This window comes from Carcharodon carcharias, chromosome 4 (assembly GCF_017639515.1).
Source record: "Carcharodon carcharias isolate sCarCar2 chromosome 4, sCarCar2.pri, whole genome shotgun sequence".
In the NCBI taxonomy this organism is placed as follows: domain Eukaryota; kingdom Metazoa; phylum Chordata; class Chondrichthyes; order Lamniformes; family Lamnidae; genus Carcharodon; species Carcharodon carcharias.
In genome coordinates, this window is record NC_054470.1 from 204,099,625 (window position 1) to 204,124,741 (window position 25,117).

At 46.2% G+C, this 25,117-nt stretch overlaps 1 protein-coding gene across 1 annotated transcript in view; it reads left to right on the plus strand.

Moving 5' to 3' along the window:
- Positions 1-25,117, plus strand: part of LOC121277116 (excitatory amino acid transporter 1-like) — a 162,349-nt gene that overhangs the window by 131,820 nt on the left and 5,412 nt on the right. The window lies entirely within an intron of this gene.

The window sequence follows — 25,117 nt, forward strand, 5'->3', positions numbered from 1 at the left end:
TATTTTTTTAGTTTGTTGTTTTTTTTTGTTTTTTAACTTGCAATAAGTGCTAAAATGATGACAGAAGTGTTTAAATGCCTCTATTTATTAGACTATCATCTAAACGTACCGGAAATATATTTAAGTCTAGGTTCTGATTTGAGCTGGAAAATAACCCATCAGCTACTCACTAATCAACTCCTTCCCTTCCACTAACTTTAGATTTTTTTAACGTCTATCCCTGACACTTGCCTCAGCACTCTCCAATTGAGATCTTCTGTTCCCAATTATATCCCTTTGCTTTTCTGCCCCAACCCCGAACTCTGTTAGATCTGTGCACCTTCAACTCCAGACTCTGTGATTCTAAGAAACTGACCTCTCAAAGACAGTTGCTCATAATCCACTCCTATCGCAGCACCCCACTTTTGAATTTCTTCCTCAGTTTTCCATGTCCAGCTCACAGCCTCTCTCCGATTGACTCTCAGACCCTTTCTCCACTCTCACTGACTGATTTACTCTCAGACTCACTGTAATGACTTGATGGAGAGGACAGATTTCTACAGGAAACAGAAATTTTATAACAGCTTTTCAGGTGCTACATGCTCAATCAGGACTCTCGTCAAGAAACCCCATCCCCTGGAATGCCCACACTCAAGGCTTTTTGGTCGGAGCCTCCCAGAAATCACGTGACCTGAGGACGGAGAGGCTATACCCACAGTTAATATATTTCCTCCCCCTTTAGTTTTATTTCTACAATTTCTATTTACAGGGAAACATTGAATATCCAACAACATATACATATATACGACTTCAGGTGACTAAAGACCAAGTCTCTGAGGTGCTCTCATACAGCTAGAGCGGTGTAGCTCTACCACTTGAAGTTCCCCGACAGGATCCGGAACTGCAGTATGAAACACATCATTAGAAAATGGCAGTTCTGAGTTTGGCAACTCTACAGAGACATCAGGCATTTCTATTCTAGGTTGATTTATCACCTCAGGAATTGACGTTTATCACAGGCAGAATAGTTGGCTGCTGGAATGTCTCTCTAATACGAATATGATCTATGTGTTTATGGACGATTCTGTCTGGCAGTTGTACTTGGAAAGTTAATGGGCCAGTCTCTGAGACAATGGTTCCAGGACCCCAATAGAGTCACTGCTGAAATTCCACACAAAAACTGTCACCTACACTGAATGTGTGAGGTTTGCTGTGTGTGTCGCAGTTCAATTTTTGATTGCCCTGATTCCACTCTACCTTTCCCTCTAAATTTGGAACCACCTGACTTAACCTTGTACGTAGGTGGCGTTTCATCAATTATTCAGACGTTATTGAACCTGTAGTCGAATGTGGCGTATACGATAACTGAGAAGAAAGCGAGAAAGTCGAGATTCTAGAGCATCTTCTGATAACCTCTTCATAACAGACTTGAAGTTCGGTTTAGCTGAGAGTGCTGTACATTTGATAAGGGATGGTTTTAATATGTTTCATTCCATTCAGATTCATGAATTTCTGAAACTCTGTGCTGGTAAAGGCTGTACTGCAATCAGAAATGATGATTTCAGGTAAGCCATGTATGCTAAAACAGTGACACAGCTTCAATAATTCAGCTTGATGTTGGTGGTTTGATTTTGTATACATCCATCCATTTAGAATGTGCAGCTTCAATCAACAAAAACGTGGTCCTACATAAATCGATGTGTAATCTAACCCAGGGTCAACCAGGCCACTCCCACGGATGTAATGGAGCTGAAACAAATAACTTCTGTTGTTGCTGACAATGGAGACAGTGCTTGACCATGTTTTCAATGTCACTGTCAATGTCTGGCCACCAGACATAGCTTGGCACAAGCATTTTCATCTTTGGTATGCCTGGATGTGCACTGAATAGCTCTGTCAAGAGTGGCTCTCTACCTTGTGAAGGGATGACAACTCTTGATTCCCACAACGCAATTCCACCTTGACAGCTTAACTGTGTTTCTGGTATGGAATTTGACCATCCTCGCAAAACAAAGTCTCTGACTTTTGACAATATTGGATCTCTGTCCAATTTCTAATTTGCTTTACATACAGGCGAAGAATCCAAGAAATTCAGTAATAATACAGCTTCTTGTGGAACAGGAGAATGTACAATGTTACCAGGTAATGGGAGACAACTGAATGAGTCCGCATTTGCGATGTGTAAGCCAGGGTGGTACATGAACTTATACGCATACGCACGTAATGTCAGCGTCCAACATTGTATTCTTGCTGAGGCTATTGGCGGAATGGCCTTATCCTCACTGAATATAACCATTAATGGTTTATGGTCTGACACAACGGTGAAATGTCGTCCATATGGGTACTGGTGGAATCGCTTCACTCCGAATGCCACCAATAAACCTTCATTTTCTAGCTGGGAATAATCCTTCTCGGCTGTGGAGTGGGTTCTCGAGTCATAGCCAATGGGCCTTTCTGATCCATTTTCCATCCTATGTGATAGCAAGGCTCCTACACCATAAGGAGAGGCATCACATGTTAATTACAACTCTTTCGAGTGGTCATAGTGTACCAAAAAAACGATGAATGTAACAGTTTCATTACTTTCAAAGACATCTTCCTGTTTTGAATTCCACGACCAACGGTGATCCTTTTTTAACAAAAACTGTAATGGTGCCAACACAGTTGATAAGTTACATAAAAAGCAGCTACAGTAGTTGATCATACCCAGGAAGGGTGGTGAACATGCTTCCTTTATTGCCTGAACTTTCTCTTCTACCGAAGGCAAATCCATGGCGTACACCCTGTGACCCAGGTAAATAACTTCTGGTGCTTGAAAAGTGCATTTTTCCTTCTTTAACAGAACATCGGCTTCCATGAACCTTCTTAGCACCTCCTTCAAGTTGGCCAAATATTCGGTCTCGGTTGACCCTGTGATCAGATCATCTTCCAGGTATACTACCACTCGGAAGCATGCAAAAGACTGAAAAATAGCGCATGCAGATGGTACTCCAAAGGGTAGGCGAGTGTACTGATAAAGATGTTTGTGTGTGTTAATAGTCACAGAATCACAGAATCTCTCAGTGCAGAAGAGGCCCTTCGGCCCATCGAGTCTGCACTGACACGTGAGAAACATATGACCTACCTACCTAACCCCATTTAACAGCACTTGGCCCATAGCCTTGAATGTTATGACGTGCCAAGTGCTCATCCAGGTACTTTTTAAAGGATGTGAGGCAACCCGCCTCCACCATCCTTCTAGACAGCGCATTCCAGACCGTCACCACCTTCTGGGTAAAAAGGTTTTTCCTCACATCCCCCCGAACCTCCTGCCCCTCACCTTGAACTTATGTCCCCTTGTGACTGACCCTTCAACTAAGGGGAACAGCTGCTCTCTATCCAACTTGTCCATGTCCCTCATAATCTTGTACACCTCGATCAGATCGCCCCTCAGTCTTCTCTGCTCCAACAAAAACAACCCAAGTCTATCCAACCTCTCTTCATAACTTAAATGTTTCATCCCAGGCAACATCCTGGTGAATCTCCTCTGCACCCCCTCCAGTGCAAACATCCTTCCTATAATGTGGCAACCAGAACTGCACACAGTACTCCAGCTGTGGCCTCCCCAAGGTTCTATACAACTTCAACATGACCTCCCTACTTTTGTAATCTATGCCTCAATTAATAAAGGCATGTGTCCCATTTGCCTTTTTCACCACCCCACTAACGTGCCCCTCTGACTTCAGAGATCTATGGACCCACACGCCAAGGACCCTTTGTTCCTCAGAAGTTCGTAGTGTCATGCCGTTCATTGAATACTTCGTTGTCAAATTACTCCTTCCAAAGTGTATCACCTCACACTTTTCAGGGTTAAATTCCATCTGCCACTTATCTGCCCATTTGACCATCCTGCCTATATCTTCCTGTAGCCCAAGACACTCTGCCTCACTGTTAACCACCCGGCCAATCTTTGTGTCATCCATAAATTTACTACTCCTACCCCCCATAGTCATCTATGTCGTTTATATAAATGACAAATAATTGGGGACCCTGTGGTACGCCACTGAACACTGGCTTCCGGTCACTAAAGCATCCTTCTGTAATCACCCTCTGCCTCCTACAACTGAGCCAATTTTGAATCCACCTTATCCAATTACCCTGTATCCCATGTGCATTTATAAGTCTCCCATGTGGGACTTTGTCAAAGGCTTTGCTGAAATCCATATAAACTACATCAACTACACTACCCTCATCTACACACCTGGTCACCTCCTCAAAATATTCAATCACATTTGTTAGGCATGACCTCCCTCTGACAAAGCCATGCTGACTATCCCTGATCAAACCTTGCCTTTCCAAGTGGAGATAGATTCTCTCCTTCAGAATTTTCTCCAATAGTTTCCCTACCACTAACGTGAGACTCACTGGTCTGTAGTTCCCTGGCTTCTCTCTACAACCCTTCTTAAATAGCAGAACCACATTAGCTGTTCTCCAGTCCTCTGGCACCTCCCCTGTGGCCAGAGAGGAATTAAAAATTTGGGTCAGAGCCCCTGCGATCTTCTCCCTTGCCTCCCTCAGCAGTCTGGGACACAAATCATCCGGACCTGGAGATTTGTCCACTTTTAAGCCTGCCAACACCTCCAATACCTTGTCACTCCCTATATCAATTTGCTTAAGAACCTCACAGTCTCTCTCCCCGAGTTCGATACCTTCATCCGCATTTTCTTGGGTGAAGATAGATGTGAAGTATTCATTCAACACTCTAGCGATGTCCTGTGGCTCCGCCCATAGATTGCCCCCTTGGTCCCTTATGGGCTCTACTCTTTCCCTGGTTACCCTCTTCCCATTGATATACTTATAGAATATCTCGGGATTTTCCCTACTTTTACCAGCTAGAGCTTTCTCATATCCCATCTTTGCTCTCCTAATTGCTTTCTTAAGCTCCACCTTGCACTTTCTGTACTCCACTAATGCCTCCACTGATTTGCTTCCCATGTATCTGCTAAAAGCCTCTCTTTTCCTTCTCATCGTAACCTGAATATCTCTGGTCATCCATGGTTCTCTGGGCTTGTTACTCCTATCAACCTAGAGGGAACATGTTGAGCCTGTACCCTTCCCATTTCCTTTTTGAACACCCCCCACTGCTCCTCTGTAGATTTCTCCACAAGTAGCTGTTCCCAGTCTACCTTGGCCAGATCCTGCCTTATTTTACTAAAATCCACTCTCCCCCAATCCAAAACATCACGTATTCTCTCGACGTGCTATCCAGTTCTAATTGTTGGTAGGTGTTGCTCAAATCCAATTTTGTATAGGACTTGCCTCCAGCCAGCTTTGCATATAAGTTATCTATTCTTGGAATAGGGTCTAGTTTCTCTGTCTTATTTATGGTCAATTTATAGTCCCCACAAATGTGTATGATTTGGTCAGTCTTAACCACTGGATCTATGGGTGCTGCCCATTCAGAGAATTGGACAGGTTGGGTGATGCCCAGTTTTTCTAACTGGCATAGTTCTGCATCCACCTTCTTCAACATATAAGGCACAGGTCTGGCCTTAAACAGACGTGCTTGAGGTTCCACATATATCTTGGGCCTGCATGCCTTTTAACTCCCCGATTCATGCTGAAATACCACATCATATTTTTTTTAGCAGTTCAGGAACTCCTCCTGTTTTCAGGTGAAATGAGATGAGGCGAAATGTTTTCAGTCAGAGGGTTGAGAGTCTTTGGAACGCTCTTCCTGAAAAGGCGATGGGAGTAGTCTTTGAATATTTTTAAGGCAGAGGTGGATAGATTCTTGGTAAGCAAGGGGGTGATAGGATATTGGGGTTAGGTGGGATGCAGTTTTGATGTTACTATCAGATCAGCCATAATCTTATTCAATGGCAGGGCAGGCTCAAGGGGCTGAATGGCCTACTCCTGCTCCTTGTTCATATATCTCAGGCCAGTCAAGCATGATCTTCTGTGACCAGTCTCGCTCTGGGAGACTGGGTCCTTCTCCTTTCATTATTAACACAGGCAGCTGGGCTGTCTGTTGCCTGTAGGACACTGATACTGTGGTGATGCCCTTTACCTGAACAGATTTTCCAGTATATGTCTTTAACTTAGAGACTTGCAGGCTTTGCAACATATACACCTTGGCGCTGTTCTTCATGTGGGGCAGGAACCTACCGCTGGGTGTGTCGTGAAAACCATACTCACAGTGAGAAGCAATATCTGCTGGTAGAAACATGAAAAGACCGAGTAGGAATGCTTCAGCAGTGACTCCAAGAGTGAGTTGTTATTGACTGGGAGGTGACCACGGACCAGACACCTGTAGTTAGATATAGCTCTTGGGGTGAAAGGATATGGGAAGAAAGCGGGAGCAGGCTATTGACCAGTGACTCTCATGTCAGTGGTGGGGAAACTATTAGAGAAAATTCTGAAGGAGAGAATCTATCTCCACTTGGAAAGGCAAGGTTTGATCAGGGATAATCAGCATGGCTTTGTCAGAGGGAGGTCATGCCTAACAAATTTGATTGAAGTTTTTGAGGAGCTGACCAGGTGTGTAGATGAGGGTAGTGCAGCTGATGTAGTTTATATGGATTTCAGCAAAGCCTTTGACAAGGTCCCACATGGGAGACTTATAAAGAAGGCAAATGCACATGGGATACAGGGTAATTGGATAAGGTGGATTCAAAATTGGCTTAGTTGTAGGAGGCAGAGGGTGATTACAGAAGGATGCTTTAGTGACCAGAAGCCAGTGTCCAGTGGTGTACCACAGGGTCCCCAATTATTTGTCATTTATATAAACGACATAGATGACTATGGGGGTAGGAGTCGTAAGTTTGTGGATGACACAAAGATTGGCTGGGTGGTTAACAGTGAGGTAGAGTGTCTTGGGCTATAGGAAGATATAGACGGGAATGGTCAAATGGGCAGATAGGTGGCAGATGGAATTTAACCCTGAAAAGTGTGAGGTGATACACTTTGAATACTTCTTTGTCAAATTACTCCTTCCAATGAACGGCATGATACTTGGAAGGTCTGGAGGAACAAAAGGACCTTGGCATGCGTGTCCATAGATCTCTGAAGGCGGATGGGCATGTTAGTGGGGTGGTGAAAAAGGGCATATGGGACACTTGCCTTTATCAATCAAGGCATAGATTACAGAAGTAGGGAGGTCATGTTGGAGTTGCATAAAACCTTGGTGAGGCCACAGCTGGAGTACCGTGTGCAGTTCTGGTCGCCATATTATAGGAAGGATGTGATTGCACTGGAGGGGGTGCAGAGGAGATTCATCAGGATGTTGCCTGGGATGAAACATTTAAGTTTTGAAAAGAGGTTGGATAGACTTGGGTTGTTTTTGTTGGAGCAGAGAAGACTGAGGGGCAACCTGATCAAGGTGTACAAGATTATGAGGAGCATGGACAGGATGGATAGGGAGCAGCTGTGCCCCTTAGTTGAAGGGTCAGTCACAAGGGGGCATAAGTTCAAGGTGAGGGGCAGGAGGTTTAGGGTGCCGTGGGGAGATGTGAGAAAAATTTTTTTTACCCAGAGGGTGGTGACGGTCTGGAATGCACTGCCTGGGAGGGTGGTGGAGGCAGGTTGCCTTACATCCTTTAAAAAGTACCTGGATGAGCACTTGGCGCGTCATAACATTCAAGGCTATGGGCCCAGTGCTGGTAAATGGGGTTAGGTAGGTAGGTCATGTGTTTCTCACGTGTCGGTGCAGACTCGATGGGCCAAAGGGCCTCTTCTGCACTGTGTGATTCCATGAACTCATAGTGCATTCATGCAAGAGTATAATTCTGATTGGAGCCATTGCACAATGACCCTTTGTCCCAAAGGATACAACCTGAGAGTGCCCTGCCCGAGGCTTCTAGCTCCTGGCAGAACTCCTTCAGATCAAGCCAGTCATTGGAGTTGCTTTTGCTGGGAAGGGAGGTGTGAGTGGTTGAAGGCTGGAATAGCACTGCAAAGGGAATAAGTGGGGATGTAATAGCTGCTATGAAAGTAACCCACAGCCACTCCCTAGTAGGTGACAGGAGGATGACCTTTGGAGGCTTATGCTCACTCATTTCTATTCAATGTCCCTGCAGAGGTGAGCACAAGGGAAACATGGACGGAGCGGCCAACTTTGAATTCATCCTTGCATTCAGGCAACAAAACAAAGAAAGCTTTGTCGCCGACAGAAGAACCTCACCCTGATGAACAAGGGTCTGTGGGGCCCCCTCAACACCCAGAAGCTGAGGCATCTGGCAAGACCAAGGTTGTATAGAAGACACCTCATTCCTCCAGTTGAGCGAGAAAGAATACTGTTGATGGCTTTGCATATCTAGGGATGTGATGATTCACATCTGCTGCATTCTCCAGGAGTTAATACCACAGGGAGCTCATCCATTGCCAGTGGTTCTAAAAGTCACTGCTGCACTGAACTTCTTTGAGTGGCTCGTTCCAAGGCTCCACTGTGAACCTTTGTGGGATTTCTCAAACATCTACCTCACAAATGCATACAGGAAGTCTCCGACACCCTATTTAGCAAGGCTCACAATTATGTGCAGTTTTCTCTAGATGATGCCAGCCAGGCTGCCAGAGCATGACATGGTTGATAATGCTCGTTCAGTGGCCACCAAGTGCCTCCGAGGAGAGGTATAACAGTGCTCATGCTGCAACATGCTTATTGATAGAGCAGACCATTGGCATCTTGAAGATGTACCTTAGATGCCTTGATAGGTCAGGTAGCACTCTCCAGCACATTCCCCAGTGGCTCTTTTGCATAATTGTGGCTAGCTGCGCTCCATACAACCTGGCGCTCCAAAGGGGGATGTCTTGCCAGATGCTGAGATAAAGGAGCTGCATGTGTCCTCCAACGATGAGGACTTCAAGAAGTCTGAGTGCGATGAGGGTGATAAAGTGGAGGATCCACAGGAAGAGGCCAAAGCATGGGCCAAATAAGGCAGGTAGGCATGTGAAATGCAAAAAGCCACCAAGTTCCAGGAGGACGACGACAACTAGCTATGATGATCCTCTTTCACCAGTGCCCTTCATGTTGGGTCCACCTTAACTCCTTTGTTGCTATCCTCCTCATCGCAATGCACCACTTCAAAGAGTAGTTACACTCTAATGTCACAATGTCCTCATCCTTGGAAGGTAAAACAGCCTCGGGAGCATGTGGCCTTTCTGTAATGTTAAAACAACTGCAACAGGGCGTTTTGTGAGTGCAGTTCAGATAGTGCAGCCTCTTCAAGTATCTCACCAACATTCCACTGTCTACAGGGTCAATCTTCACTCAGTGGATATTGCTTTCATGTGTGAGGATGATTGGGTCCACTTAGCGGTTTTTCCACCAATCATGAAAGACAAGTGTTGATGCCTCTTCATCATACTTCGTTCTCAGCATCACATACATCCTCAGGATGCAGTCATCTGCAACTCTCAGTGAAGGATGTGAGGTTGCAGTTCAGCGCATTTTTCAATGGACCTCAGACTTCACAAGCAGCACATTCTGATATCTGCCTGCCATTCCCGAACACGCCTCCATTTGCAGTCTCCCAATTTCCCCTGATGCCTCGCCGTGACACTTGTGCTTCTGAAATGCTGGCACTCCATCTAGCCCTTAAGGACCCAAAATCGGTGGTAATGGGGAGCACATGTCAATGTATTGCAGCCTCATTCTGATTCCATTTCAGGGCTACACATTTTCATCCCAACAGTCTGACATATTCACACGGAAACCAGGCACACCAATGGCATTGTTAGTTGCACGTAGCCATTTTGATTGACCATCTAAGAGCTGGCATAGGGGTAATGTCAGACAGAACCTATGGTCCAGCGCAGCATCCTCCAGGGTCCACGTTAGCCATGTGGGTCCTTTGCACACAGCTTCCAGGTCATTCATTTCCTGCTAAATGGTTAAAAGTGTAAGAATCAACATGTGTCAGCAAGGTTGAAAGTTCAAAAACATGGAGGTGGGAAGGGTGGGCACTAATCTTGGGGGTGATGTACAGATGTACACGCGGATATAAGATAACGTTGAAGGCAGGCAGGAGCTCATAAGAGCTCAGAGTTCGGGATCAGGGGTAAAGCACACTCAAGGATGATGGTAAGTACATGCAGCACAATGAAAGATGCCTATCTCCATGCGCGTCGACATTTCATCATCTCGGATACACACTGAGCACTCTACAATGCAGACGCACTGGGGGACCAAAGCAGCCTCCAGATTCTACATTCATGACTCAAGGTCAGATGAACCTCTGATGCTGGTCTCAGAGATGCCTTGGCCAACCACAAAGTTCTCGAGGCTGACACTTTACTCATGTCAGCACTATGACTCCATTGTCCATTGCAATCTGTTGACCGCATCTAGTAACCCTGCCTGACATTCCTGTATCTATTGTTGCAGCTCCAACATCTGTGTCCAGAGGCTCAGCAGAATCCTGGACTCCAGCGGTCCGAGTGCCTTCGATGTGCCTGCCTCCACCCGCTGTGGACCGGAATCTGTGCTGCACTCACCAGGTTATGACCCTGAGCTTGCTCTAGAACTAGGTCCCACCAAGGTGTGTGTCTCTGCACTGGAGGAGAGTGCAGGTGAACACTGACAGCTTTACATCTAGTGGGTCCTCAGAATCCTCATCCGAGGTGGGGCTGGGTTGAGGTGCTGGCTGTCAGTGGGTCTCTTCTGTTTCCCCACTGGTGCCTGTTGGAGAGAGAAGATATAGTTAGTGATTTGCTGCACAGTAACCAACATTACAAAGTAATCACAGTTCTGTTAGATGAATGATGAGCTGTTGATGGATCCTTATTTGCTTGGGAGACACCAATCTCACCCAAGGCGCGGGCATGGTCTCTGTCCTCACTAGCCAGCTTTGCTGCATGCTGTTCAAACTGAGTGAGGGGCCTGAGCTCAGAAAGTCTCCTCCAGTCTGGGATCTCTCCCTTTTGTTGCAGGTGAGCTTCTCCTGCATAAAGACAGATGGACAGACTGAACAGGACAGATGCCATGGCAGATGATAAGGATGCCTGCCTTCTGTGGGTGCTGAATGGATTTGTGCAAGGGCTGAGGATGCCAGCTGCACAGGATGTGAGAACAGATGAAGATGTTACAGTTTGTATGAGAGATCAGTGGTGATGTGCGGCAGTGTGTGAAATCCCTGTGGACTGTAACCCTGTGAATGTCTGATGGGCTTGAGAGAGAGAGAGAGAGAGAGAGAGAGAGAGAGAGAGTTGAGAATGAGGAGAAGGTTGACTTACCCTGGCAAAACGGATGAGATCGTTCGTCCTTTTTCCGCACTGGATGCCGGACCTCCTCTGTGCTAAGTTGGCGCTTACTGCACTGGGCACCTCCTCTGAAGCCAGAGTGGTGAGGTTGGTGGACCTCCTTCTCCCACTGGGGTAAAAGATGTCCCAGTGTACCTTCACATCAGCACATTGTCGCTGAACTTGGTGGCACTCTGCTTCGTCCCTTTGGGGCAATCACTATCTACAACCAGTTCTGGGCTGCAGCCAGTGAAGAATGTGTATGGGTGCAGTTTAAATATGGCACCTGGAAAGATGATCCAGTGAGGTTACAGCAGAGCTGACGAATTGCAGCCCACACTGCCACAAGATCCAGCATGGCTCCTGTTCGTGCATATTTAATGAGGTGAAAAGCAGATGATCTTGCACGGAAACATGCCAGTCCGGCCATTGGGCAATGAGCCGTTTTTCCCTCCTGCAATCGCATATAGTCTCCGGAGTGGAAAACCTCACCCACTCTCTGGTCTCACTAACTGATTTACTTTCAAACTCATGCTCTCCACTCTCACAAATATACATATTAGGAGCGGGAGTAGGCCACTTGGCCCCTCAAGCCTGCTCCACCATTCAATAAGATCATGGCTGATCTGATTGTAACCTCAACCCCACGTTCCTGCCTACTCCTGATAACCTTTCACCCCCTTGTTAATCAAGAAACTAACTAGCTCTGCCTTAAAAATATTCAGTGATTGCTTCCACAGCCTTTTGGGGAGGAGAGTTACAAAGACTCATGACCTTCAGAAAAATTTCTCTTCATTTGTCTTAAATGGTTAACCCCTTATTTTTAAACAGTGACCCCTAGTTTTAGGTTCTCCCACGAGGAAACATCCTCTCCACATCCACCCTGTCAAGACCCCTCAGGATCTTATGTTTCAATCAAGTCACCCGTTTCTCTAAACTCCAGCGGATATATGCCGACCCAACCTTACCTCATAAGACAAACCACCCTTTCCAGGTATTAGTCTGGTAAGCCTTCTCTGAACTGATTCCAACACATTTACATCCTTCCTTAAATAAGGTGACCAATACTGTACACAATACCCCAGATGTGGTCTCACCAATGCCCTGTACAACTGAAGCATAACCTCCCTACTTTTGTATTCAATTCCCCCCGCAATAAGTGATAATATTCTATTAGGTTTCCTAATTACTTGTACCTGCATACTAACATTTTGCAATTCATGCACCAGGACAGCCAAATCCCTCTGCATCTCCAAGTTCTGCAATCTCTCACCATAGATAAAAAGCTTTTTTTTTATTCTGTCAAAATGAGCAATATTACATTTTACCACATTATGCAACTTTTGTCAGATCTTTGGGAACTCACTTAACCTATCTATATCCCTTTGCAGCCTCCTTATGTGCTCTTCACAACTTACTTCCCTAGTTTCTTTGTGTCATCAGCAAATTTAGCAACCATACCTTCGGTCCCTTCATCCAAGTCATTTATGTAAATTGCAACAAGTTCAGGTTCAGGTCCCAGCAGTGATCTCTGTAGCACACTGTCACGACTCACTGGGGATTGTGCGCTGCAATATCAAGCCCCAATGCTCCCCAAGCCACGACAAATGTGAAAAGTTCAATCAAAACACCGGATTGCCCCAATTCTACTTAACTGTTTAAATTAGGTTAACAGAACACAAGCACCAGGTTTGTAAACTTCATAAGTAAGTAACAGTGTACAGAACATAGGGAGGCAATGGCGTAATGGTATTGTCGTTGGACTAGTGATCCAGACACCTAGGGTAATGCTCTGGGGACGAAAGTTGAAAATGCTGGAAAAAAGCTCAGGTCTAACAGCATCTGTGGGGAAAAAAAATGCTCTGGGAACCAAGGTTTGAATCCCACCAAGGCAGATGGTGGAATTTGAGTTCAATAAAAATCTGATATAAAATCTGATGATGACCATGAAACCATTGGCAATTTTTGTAAAAACCCGTCAGGTTCATTAATGCACTTTAGGGAAAGAAATCTGCTGCCCTTACCTGGTCTGGCCTACACATGACTCCAGACCCACAGCAATGTGATTGACTCTGAAATGGCCTAGAAAGCCACTAAGTTGTAACAAACCGCCACAAAGTCACAAAAAAGGAATGAAACCTAACGGACCACCCGGCATCAACCGAGGCACCGGAAGTGACAATGGCAATCGCAGCCCTGTCAACCCTGCAAAGTCCTCCTTACTAACACCTGTGGGCTAGTGCCAAAATTGGGAGAGCTGTCTCACAGACTAGTCAAGCAACAGCCTGACATAGTCATCCTCATGGAATCAAGATAATGTCCCAGACACCACCATCATCATCCCTGGGTATGTCCTATCCCACCGGCAGGACAGGCCCAGCAGAGGTGGTGACACAGTGGTATACAGTCAGGAGGAAGATGCCCTGAGAGTCCTCAATATCAACTCCGGACCCCATGAAGTCTCACGGCAACAGGTCAAACATGGGCAAGGAAACCTCCTGCTGATTACCACGTATCACCCTCCCTCAGCTGATGAATCAGTACTCCTCCATGTTGAACAACATTTGGAGGAAACACTGAGGGAGGCAAGGGCGCAGAAGGTATTCTGGGTGGGGGACTTCAATGTCCATCATCAAGAATGGCTCGGTAGCGCCACTACTGACCGAGCTGGCTGAGTTCCAAAGGACATAGCTGCCAGACTGGGTCTGTGGCAGGTGGTGAGAGAACCAACAAGAGGGAAAAACTTACTTGACCTCATCCTCACCAACCTGCCTGTCGCAGATGCATCTGTCCATACCAGTGACCACCGCACATTGTAGAGACGAAGTCCCGCCTTCACATTGAGGATACCCTCCATCGTGTTATGTGGCACTACCATTGTGCTAAATGGGATAGATTTCAAACAGATCTATAAGATCAAAACTGGGCATCTATGAGACGCTGTAGGCCATCAGCAGCAGCAGAATTGTACTCAAACACAATCTGTAACCTCATGGCCCAGCATATCCCCCACTCTACCATTACCATCAAGCCAGGGGATCAAGCCTGATTCAATGAAGAGTGCAGCAGGGATGCCAGGAGCAGCACCAGGCATACCTAAATATGACGTGTCAACCTGGTGAAGCTATAGCACAGGACTACATGTGTGCCAAACAGCATAAGCAGCAAATGATAGACAGAGCTAAGCGATCCCACAACCAACAGATCAGATCTGAGCTCTGCAGTCCTGCCACATCCAGTCGTGAATAGTGGTGGACAATTAAACAACTCAATGGAGGATGAGGCTCCACAAATATCCCCATCCTCAATGATGGCAGAACCCAGCTTATCAGTACAAAAGATAAGGCTGGAGCATTTGCTACAATCTTCAGCCAGAAGTGCCGAGTGGATGATCCATCTTGGCCTCCTCTGGAGGCCCCCAGCATCACAGATGCCAGTCTTCAGCCAATTTGATTATCTCCATGTGATACCAAGAAATGGCTGAAGGCGCTGGATAGTGCAAAGGCTATGGGCTCTAACAATATTTTGGCAATAGTACTGAAGACTTGTGCTCCAGAACTTGCTGCGCTCCTAGCCAAGATGTTCCAGTACAGCTACAACACTGGCATCTACCTGGCTATGTGGAAAATTGCCCTGGTATGTCCTGTACATAAAAAGCAGGACAAACCCAACCCAGCCAATTAATGCCCCATCAGTCTACTCTCGATAATCAGTAAAGTAATGGAATGGGTCATCAACAGTGCTATCAAGCAGCATTTGCTTAGCAATAACCTGCTCACTGACGCCCAGTTTGGATTCCGCCGGGGTCACTCATTACCGCCTTGGTTCAAACATGGGCAAAAGAGCTGAACTCCCAAGGTGAGGTGAGGTGAGTGTGACTGCCCTTGACATCAAGGCAGCATTTTACCGAGGGTAGCATCAAGGAACCCTAGCAAAATTGGAGTCAATGGGAATCAGAAGGAAAACTCTCTGCTGGTTGGAGTCATACCTAGCACAAAGGAAGATGGTTGTGGCTGTTGGAGGTCAGTCATCTCAGCCCTAGGACATCACTGCAGGAATTCCTCAGGGTAGTGTCCTCGGCCCAACCACCTTCAGCTACTTCAATCACCCTCCTTCCATCATAAGGTCAGAAGTGGGGGTGTTCGCTGATGATTGCATGATGTTCAGCACCATTTGCGAATCCACAGATACTGAAGCAGCCCATGTCCAAATGCAGCAAGACCTAGACAATATCCAGACTTAAGCTGACAAGTGGCAAGTAACATTCACACCACACATGTGCCAGGCAATGACCATTTCCAATAAGAGAGAATCCATCCATCGCTCCTTGGTGTTCAATAGTATTACCATCACTGAATCTCCCACTATCAGCATCCTGGGGTTACCACTGACCAGAAATGGAACTGGACTAGCCACAAATACTGTGGCTACAAGAGCAGGTCAGAGGCTAGGAATCCTGCGACAAGCAACCCACCTCCTGACTCCAAGGCCTGTCCACCATCTATAAAGGCACAAGTCAGAAGTGTGATGGAATACTCCCCACTTGCTTGGATGAGTGCAGCTCCTACAAACACTCAAGAAACTTGACACCATCCAGGACAAAGCAGCCCGCTTGATTGGCACCACTTCAACAAACATTCACTCCCTCCACCACCGACGCACAGTAGCAACAGTGTGTACCATCTACAGGAATTCACACAAGGCGCCTTAGACAGCATATTCCAAACCCACGACCACTACCATCTAGAAAGACAAGGGCAGCAGATAGATGGGAACGCCACCACCTGGAGGTTCCCCTCCAAGTTACTCACCATCCTGACTTGGAAATATATTGCCGCTCCTTCACTGTCGCTGTGTCAAAATCCCTTCCTAACAGCATGGTGGGTGTACTTACACCACGTGGCCTGCAGAGGTTCAAGAAGGCAGCACACCACCACTTTCTCAAGGACAATTTGGGATGGGCAATAAATGCTGTCCCAGCCAGCGAAGTCCACATCCCATGAATGAAAAAAGAACAGATTGTCATTAACCAGTGGCCAAAGGAAAGAAATATGAGCTGCTAATTTCTAACTCTACAAGTTAAACTTTACCCCCTTCTTAAATCTGCACACGTGCACACGCACACATATATACAAGACACATAAAATCCATGTTTTTGTGTCTTAAGGGTCGGATACAACAGTTCAATAGCACCAATTCTAGAGTACAGGTTTCGATGGGTTGGTTTTGATTGATGTCTTCCAAATTCCTTTCAGTTCTTGTTGATGACATGAGGCGGTCTTCTAGCACTTTCAGTATTCAGTTCACTGGTTGAGCACTTGCCTTTCAATTTCTCTAAGTGATTTTCCCCTTTGCCTCCTGACAGGGGTTTTCAGAGAGAAGACAGGTTATAGATATGAGGAGAAAAAACTAGCTAGCTATTATTTTGGAATTACTGGAATCTTCCATACACAGGAGAGACAAGTTTTAGGCCTTGTTCCTTTCAGGTTAGCAGTTATCCTGCTGCACTGCTCACATAATCCTGGTCACCTGGTCAGGAGCCAATTAAAATGTAGCTGCCAGGTAGCTCCCCTGGTCCAGGACTCCTTTCCAACGCCAACTTGTCTTTCATGGCACACTGTTCCAGGACTGCAACATTGTATATATCTCTCATCCTGCCCCAGTGGACATATCTTTTGACCTGAAGCCATTGTAATTTTAATCCCCAGTCCAACAGAAAATAAAAAGATATAGTCTTTACATGCCTTTACCCTTAAGAGTTGAAACGTCATTTCAAAAGTAAGTTTCATCAGAAGGTATGTGACACATGGATAACAAAACAGGAGACTTAATTTCATTCATCCTTCCTCCCCCTTATACAATCTTCAGCATTTCTTACCCCTTTAACTTATTTTAGTATTTTACACTGGGGCCAATACATCTGCAATCACATTATCTTTACCAGCAATGTGAACAATCTTTACATTGAATAGTTGAAACAATAGACTCCATCTAAACAGTCTCACATTTCAAGTTTTAAACTTTTCAATGAATGCCAGCAGATTATGGTCAGTGTAGATTAGTGTTTCTGTGTTATTGTGTCAGACACAAAATGTTGAAGAGACAACAACAATGCTAGAGTTTTTTTCTACTATAGAGTACTTCCTCTGATATTGATTTAGTTTTTTGAAAAAAAGTACCCCACCAGCTTCTCTATCCACAATTTATCATCTTGAAATAGGACTGCACCTACCCCCAAGTTGCTAACAGCAATTGCCTAAACAAGTCCTGTAATCGCTTTAAATGTTCTTCTAATGTGTTACTATATATTACGACATCATCTAATTAACCCACATAGTTATGTACTTTAGCTACAACTTGATTCATAAGTCTCTGAAATTTAGCTGGGGTGTTTTAAGTTCAAACAGCATGACTGGATATTGCTACAACTCACTTGATGTAACAAAGGCAGATATATCTTTAGCCCTTAATGTTAATAGTACTTGCCAGTACCCCTTCAATAGATTAATTTTAGAAAGAAATGAGATATTGCCAACCCTAACCTTCTAGCCGCATTGCGTATGAATCTGACCTTGTTACTCCATTCATTTTCCTATAGTATATATAAAACCTGGTGGATCCATTTCTTAGGAACCAATACTACCGTTGAACTCCAGCCACTTCAATCAATTGATTGTCCAGCATATATTAGATCTCTGTTTCTACCTGAGCTTGTTTTTCTCAACCGGTAAAGATGTTGTTTTATCAGCACTGAGTCTCCTACATCCACATCATGTTTAGCTAACGTAGTACATCCCGGGTGATTTTGCACGTCGGCGAGCAGCCCCGCCCCCTGCTCACTGACGGCAAAATCCAGCCCTAAGTGTTTCCATTGTAACAAAGTGGGACATATTCATTCAGAATGCTGGAAGTTGTGATGGAAGCTAAAGGAACTTATTGGAGTTCGTAAGAGTGAGTCTGAAAAGGGAACTCAAAGAAAATGCCACGGATCAAATTGTAGCTTTAACTACAAATAAGGGACTGGAGGTAACCACTGCTGTGAACGCAGGTGAAGTGAATAAGGTAGATGAGAGATATGAAGTGTTTTTGTCTAAAGGAAAAATAACCCCTTCCTCATATGATGCCACTAAACTCATAACTATGTTAAGGGACACAGGAACTACTCAAATTCTTTTGCTGGAATTTTGGGGGCAACCCCCGACATCATCCCACCCCATTTTAATTTTCAGGAAGGCGGGGGCACCGCGAAATCAATTGAGGCCATTGACAGGATCATTAAAACAATTAAAGGACCTGCCCGTCCAACCTTAAGGTGGTGGGCAGGCCAGGAGCCCCAGCGGGCTTCTGAAAAAACATGAAACCTCATCCACCGGCGGGATGAGGTTTCATGTAGGGTTTAAAAAACTTTAATAAAGTTTTAGTGAAATTTATTAACATGTCCCATCTCGTGTGACATTGTCACATGACAGGGGCATGTTAAGGATTTTTTTATTTTTCTATTTTCAATGTTTGAACAAGTGTAAGTGATTTCCCTGAGGCAGCACTTAGCCTCAGGGAGATTTGCGCTCTTTTGTGTGCATGCACGAAAGAGTGCACTCTCGCATTTGGGGAATCCTTCCCCCCCCCACCTCCCCCGTCCGCACAGGAAGCGCATGGAGCTTTCCTCTGGGCATCATGCTGGGTGGGCCTTAATTGGCCCGCCCATATAAAATGGCAGTGGGGATCGGCTCCCCGCCCACTGGAGATTGGGTCAGGCCCGCCTGCCCGGTAGGCAGAAAATTCTGCCCTTAGGCTCTGCCCTCAGTACCTTCCTGATTTGGGAAGAAAATCTCAAGGTATTCCATTCTTTACTCTGTCTACTTGCCTTCCTTTCACTCTCTCACTTTCTATCCTTTGCAAATGTATGGGGATGATGGGAAAAAAGGTTTAGTTTTATGGATCAGCTCATAATAATCAGCCATTACTGCTGCCTGTCTAGCAATTGCAACCCTTTGATCTTCAACATAGGTGCTTATTGCAGAAGGTAGGAAGTTTTTAAGTTCTTCCAAGAGAATGGTCTCTGAGAACTTCATAGGTAGTTTCAACTCCTAATGCTTGTATCCACCTGTCAAAACTACTTTGCTTAATCCTTTCAAATGCAAAGTAAGTTTGCTCAGGCTGTTTCCTTAAAATTTTAAAACTTTTGTCTGTATGCTTCAGGGGCCAACTCATATGCACTCAAAATGGCCTTTTTCACCACATCATAATCCCTAGAAACCTCCTCTGTCAGTGAAGCATAAAATTCCAGTGCTCTACCTGTCAATTTACTCTGCATTAGCAATGCCCAGTTTTCCTTTTGTCAATTCATCATTTAGCTATCTTCTCAAATGAAATAAAGAATGCTTCCAACATCCCTTTCCTTAAACTTTAGAAGAGCATATACAAATTTAAACATCCCCACTGGTTCTGATCTGGAAATAAGTCTTGACTCACCTACTGGTGTCTCTTTTTTAACTGTCAGCATGTTAAGCTGGAATTCTCTTTCCTCCTTTTCTAACTTTGCCATTTCCAAATTCCTTTAAAATGTACTCTTTCCTTTTCTGCCTGTTCCCTTTGGAATGCTCTCTCCTTTCCTTTTTCTTTCTCTGCTGCCTCTAGTTCCACTTTTATTTGCAACTGAACTTGAGCCCAGGGAAACTATTGGAGAAAATTCTGAAGGAGAGAATCTATCTCCACTTGGAGAGGCAAGGTTTGATCAGGGATAGTCAGCATGGCTTTGTCAGAGGGAGGTCATGCCTAACAAATTTGATTGAATTTTTTGAGGAGGTGACCAGGTGTGTAGATGAGGGTAGTGCAGTAGATGTAGTTTATATGGATTTCAGCAAAGCCTTTGACAAGGTCCCACATGGGAGACTTATAAAGAAGGCAAATGCACATGGGATACAGGGTAATTTGATGAGGTGGATTCAAAGTTGGCTTAGTTGTAGGAGACAGAGGGTGATGACAGAAGGATGCTTTAGTGACTGGAAGCCAGTGTCCAGTGGCATACCACAGGGATCTGTGCTGGGTCCCCTATTATTCGTAATTTATATAAACGACATAGATGCCTATGTGGGGGGTAGGATTAATAAGTTTGCAGATGACAAAGATTGGCCGGTTGGTTAACAGTGATGTTGAGTGTCTTGGGCTACAGGAAGATATAGACGGGATGGTCAAATGGGCAGATAAGTGGCAGATGGAATTTAACCCTGAAAAGTGAGAGGTGATACACTTTGGAAGGAGTAATTTGACAAGGAAGTATTCAATGAATGACATGACACTAAGAAGTTCTGAGGAACAAAGGGACCTTGGCATGTGTGTCCATAGATCTCTGAAGGTGGAGGGGCATGTTAATGGGGTGGTGAAAAAGGGCATTTGGGACATTTGCCTTTTATCAATCGAGGCATAGATTACAAAAGTAGGGAGGTCATGTTGGAGTTGTATAGAACCTTGGTGAGGCCACAGCTGGAGTACTGTGTGCAGTTCTGGTCGCAACATTATAGGAAGGTTGCACTGGAGGGGGTGCAGAGGAGATTCACCAGGATGTTGCCTGGGATGAAACATTTAAGTTATGAAGAGAGGTTGGATAGACTTGGGTTGTTTTTGTTGGAGCAGAGATGACTGAGGGGCGACCTGATCGAGGTGTACAAGATTCTGAGGGGCCTGGACAGGTTGAATAGGGAGCAGCTGTTCCCGTTAGTTGAAGGGTCAGTCATGAGGGGACTGAAGTTCAAGGTGAGGGGCAGTTGGTTTAGGGGGATGTGAGGAAAAACCTTCTTACCCAGAGGGTGGTGACAGTCTGGAATGCACTGCCTGGGAGGATGGTGGAGGCGAGTTGCCTCACATCCTTTAAAAAGTACCTGGATGAGCACTTGGCACATCATAACATTCAAGGCTATGGGCCAAGTGCTGGTAAATGGGATTAGGTAGGTAGGTCAGGTGTTCCTCACGTGTCAGTACAGACTTGATGTGCCGAAGAGCCTCTTCTGCACTGTGAGATTCTGTGATTCCAATGAACCACTCCTTGGAGAAATTGGTCTCTCGGGTATTCCTTCCAATTTCAAATGCTGTGCCATCTCTTCGATTATCTCTGCCTTCGTAGGCTTGGCAGACAATCCTACTTGTAATTTACTTGACAATTCAATTAACCTGGCTTTTGGGATCTCTTGTAAAATCGTCAGTACACCTCTTCCACCACAGGAAAGCTTTAGCAGTTTCCAATGCCACCTTATCAGTAGAAACCTGATGTTTCCTTTTAGCTTTTATTACTTAGTAAATCTACACACAAATTGTCACTGTCTTTTGTTCCAAAATATCCCAGATCTGAGCCCCTAAACTTTGTCACGACTCACTGGGGATAGTGCGCTGCAATATCAAGTCCTACTGCTCCCCGAGCCATGACAAATGTGGGAAGTTTGATCAAACCACCAGACTGCCCCAATTCTACCTAACAGTTTAACTTAGGTTAACAGAATACAAGCACTAGGTTTGTAAACTTAATAAGTAAATAACTGTTTATTGAACAAACAAACATTTGACACTGGTCATTAACCAGTGGCAAAAGAAATAAATATGAAATGCTAATTTCTAACTCTATAACATAGGACTGAATTTTCTGGTTGGTGGGGGGTGGGGGGGGGGGGGAAAGGTGGCGTGGAGCGGGCCCAAACACTGCTCGTGATCGGGTCTGCGCCGCCATTTTACACAGGCAGGCCAATTAAGGCCCGTCCAGCATACTTCACGTCTCCCATGCAGAATGGGAATTGGGAGTGGGCAGGCGGTGGCCAGCATGCTCAGGCCGCCGGGTCCAATGGCACCTTGTATAAAGGAAGGCCTGGCAGCCTTGGAAAGGCTGCTCTCAATGGTTGGGTGAAGGGCTGTACAGGCCGGAGGGTAGCCCTTCGGGGCAGGCCAGGCCGGAGGGTAGGGCAGGGGGGTCCAGTGTGCCCCTCGTTTCTCGGATGACTGCTTTGCTGCCCTCCGAGGAGGTGGCAGCTCGGTGGGAGGTGCTGGTTTCCCAGGATGGGAGGAGGAGGCCACCCTACATGAAGAAACATGCCTGGGATGAGGTGGAGGTGGTGAGCTCCCGCGACATGGTGCGGTGCACCTGCATCCAGTGTCGCAAGTGCTTTAATGACTTGTTGCGCTCTGGCAGGGAGAGTACCATGCTGGCATTGGGCATTTAATCCAGCAGGTTGGCTTACCCCCCCCCCCCCAACCGAGTCTGAGTGTAGTGACTGCATTGAATCATTGATAGCATGCGCCCTTTGCTGGGTGGGCCAGCAGATATTGCCCATGCTGAGGTCAGCCTGAGAGGGCTATGGAGAGATGTGTTTTGCCCCCACAGCATGTGTTACGCTGAGTCCCACATGACTGTTTTGGGGGCAACCTGGAGGAGCTGCACCAGGGCGCAGTGCTGGAACTCCAGGATATGTCAAAGTCAGGGTAATGAGATGCTGGGAGGGGAGCTTCAAGGTGGCATGGCAATGAACCATCTGCTGCCCTCTGCACTCCATGTGATTGCATCCACCGTCTGCCCACTCCCGATTCCCATTCTGCACGGGAGACGTGAAGTATGCTGGACGGGCCTTAATTGAAGGATATACCGCGTGGTGCCTAATGTGATGTAGGCAGTATTTGGCAAAGGGAGGCGTGGAGTCGGTGGGGGGCGTTGGGGAACAGGCTTAGTATCTTTGAGAGAGTGTTCGGCAGCAGCAGGGTTAGGAAGCACTGGAGCCCTGACATGTCCCACTCTGGTTGGGGTGGGCCATGTGCAAAGCGAATCCATGTGCAATTTGCACTAATCAATGCCCCTCTCTCATTTTCAGGAGAAGAATGCTCGTAACGCGGCAGAGCAAGGGAGGACTGGTGGCGGCCAGGCGCAGATCACCATTCTTAGCCGGTTTGAGCAGGAGAGGTGCCATGCGTCCAGGTCCACTGATGTCAGTGAGGCTGGGGTGCCACAGCCAGATACTTAAGCGCATCAGTGAGGTCAATATTGTTCTCCCAACAGCCATAACAGTGTTGAATGTTAATTGATTTAATTTTGCAACATGGCTTGACCATTGCTTATGGAAGGATGAGCACATAATGATCTGGGGGACAGGGATGCACTTTGTCATTGTCTCCACGTTAACTGATCCACTGTCCTTCTTCTTCGTTTCAGCATCTTCGGAGCAGGGCCAGGAGGAGAAGCAGCAGAGGCCCCCTCTCACACCCAAGGGGCCTGAAGTCTCACCAGTGTCACACCATTTCTGTGAGGCAGGCATCAGTGCAGATACTAGCTTCTCGGTGGGAATTCAAACATAGGCTGGTGTCCCGGGTCACAGCGGTGAGGGCACTTCACAGTCACTGGAGAAGCCTGATGATGTGCCTCTGGAGTCGTCCATGATGTAGCAGGGGCAGGAAATGCAGCTGGGTGTGTGGAAGCATCTGGGGGAGATACATGAGGCTATGCTTGGCTTGATCTCTGTGGTGGAGCAGCCTATGTGGCCGATTGCCAAAGCAATGAGCCACACGTCCGAGCACCATGCGTCCTCCATGGAGAGAGTGGTGACTCTGTGGAGAGGCTCCGCCAGGAGACCCATCAGGGCTTCCTGGGGATACGCTCTGACCAGCAAGCCCTCATAAAGGCATTGACCTCAACGTCGGAAATGGTGTGGGCACCAAGTTTCCCAGCTTGGTGTCCATCCATCCACAGTGAGCAGGGAGGTCCGAAGTGACCTCACGTTGGCGCAGCAACTGCATGTTATTTCTGTGGGCTCCTCTTAGGGTGCTCCGGATGAGGACAGCAACTCCTCCGCTCCTCTTCCAGTGACTGTAGCACCCAGTGAGGCTGCGACAACTGGAGAGATGCCAGCTCTAGAACTGGCAGCTCTCTCCCAAGCGGGGCCAGCACAGGCTCCATGCATCAGAGTACGACCACCAAGGTCATCGAGGCCAACAGGACAGCAGAGTCAGCAGGCAGAAATCTGGAGTGCAAAGGGACTTGGGAGTCCTGGTCCAGGATTCTCTTAAGGTTATCTTGCAGGTTGAGTTGGTAGTTAGGAAGGGAAATGATGGCATTTATTTCGAGAGGACTAGAATATAAAAGCAGGGATGTGCTGCTGAGGCTTTATAAGGCTCTGGTCAGACCACATTTAGAATATTGAGAGCAATTTTGGGCCCCGTATCTCAGGAAGGATGTTCTGGCTCTGGAGAGGGTCTAGAGGAGGTTCACGAGAACGATCCCAGGAATAAAAGGCCTAACATATGAGGAACGTTTGAAGACTCTGGGTCTATACTCGATGGAGTTTAGAAGGATGAGGGGAGATCTGATTGAAACTTACAGAATACTGAAAGGCCTGGATAGAGTGGACGTGGGGAAGAAGATTTTTCCATTAGTAGGAGAGACTAGGACCCAAGGGCACAGCCTCAGAGTAAAGGGAAGACCTTTTAGAACAGAGATGAGGAGAAACGTCTTTAGCCAGAGAGTGGTGAATCTATGGAATTCATTGCCACAGAAGGCTGTGGAGGCCAGGTCATTGAATGTATTTAAGACCGAGATAGATAGGTTCTTGATTGGTAAGGGGATCAAAGGTTACGGGGAGAAGGCAGGAGAGTGGGGTTGAGAAACTTATCAGCCATGATTGAATGGTGGAGCAGACTCGATGGGCCGAATGGCCTAATTTCTGCTCCTAGGTCTTATGCAGCACCAAGATGTAGCACCCAGAAATGAAAACATAGGGCACCTTAGGCACAGCATGGGTTTATCACTGGTGCTTTTATGTTGGCCCGAAATGAGGTCCTTATGATTTGTTCTGAATTGTAACACTATTGTCTTTTTTTTGCATAAGTTTGCTTGCTTGACATTTTAAATTCAGATATGTCACCATGGCCAAGGGTGCCTCTTTTCTTCTGCATG